The sequence below is a fragment of the Colobus angolensis genome, unplaced genomic scaffold (assembly GCF_000951035.1).
Source record: "Colobus angolensis palliatus isolate OR3802 unplaced genomic scaffold, Cang.pa_1.0 Scaffold177, whole genome shotgun sequence".
In the NCBI taxonomy this organism is placed as follows: Eukaryota; Metazoa; Chordata; class Mammalia; order Primates; family Cercopithecidae; genus Colobus; species Colobus angolensis.
The window spans coordinates 2875124-2876157 of record NW_012114899.1 but is presented as its reverse complement, the minus strand read 5'-3'; positions in this window follow the sequence as shown (position 1 = coordinate 2876157).

Here is a 1034-nt window from a genome sequence, read left to right as displayed (position 1 = left end):
TTTCTTCTAGGGTTGTTGTAGTAGCATTTTAAAGTTTCGGTAAGAGAGTTGATTCAAATAACTGAATTTGCCATTTCCCCCAAAAATAAAAGTTTCTCACTTAAAAAATTACATAAATGTTGTCACACTGTATTATGCAATTTTTTCATTTAGCATTGATTCTGAAATTTATCAGTGTTAAATTTAACTAATACATTTATATTCTATTTCATATAATATTCTATTGTTTGAATACACCAGATTTAATGGTCTGTTATCCACATGATGAATAGTTTGACTTCTAAATTTTTTACTATTTCAAAATTCTTCTGAGGATATGCTGATATATGTATATATCTCTCCTAGTGAATGTGTATAAATTTTTTTCTAGAAAATATACCAATGAATAGAAGTGTTCAGTTTTAGGATACAGACATTTTCAAATTTGTTAAATATTGGAAAATGATTCTTCCAATTTGTAAAAATTCCTATTTGTACCAGCAGTATATGAAAATTTTACATTGCTCTACATTCTAACCAACATTTTGCTACTTTTAAACTTTAATTTACAAATCTGATTAATAAAAATGGTTTATTTTAATTTTTAAATTTACAGTTCCTAGTAATGGAGTATAGATTCATATATTCTGTTTTCTGGATGAGAAGACTAACCTAACTAAATAGGTTAGTATGACCTTTATACACAAACAGATGACGATAATTCAGGAAAGGGGAATTTTAGGCTACTGTCTTGAGATCATAGATAGAAAAGTCTAAAATATCTTATTGGTGGCCAAGGTAGGAGGATCATTTGAAGGCAGGAGTTTGAGACCAGACTGTGAAATATAGCAAGACCCAATCTCTATGAAAAATAAACAGACTAGCTGTGTGTGATGTGTGTCTATAGTCCCAGCTACTCAAAAGGCTGAGGCGGCCTTGAGGATCACTTGAGCCCAGGAGTTTGCGGCTGCAGTAAGCTAGGATTGCGCCAGTGCACTCCAGCCTGCGTGACAGAGAGACCCTGTCTCTAAAATACATAAATAAATAAAATACAA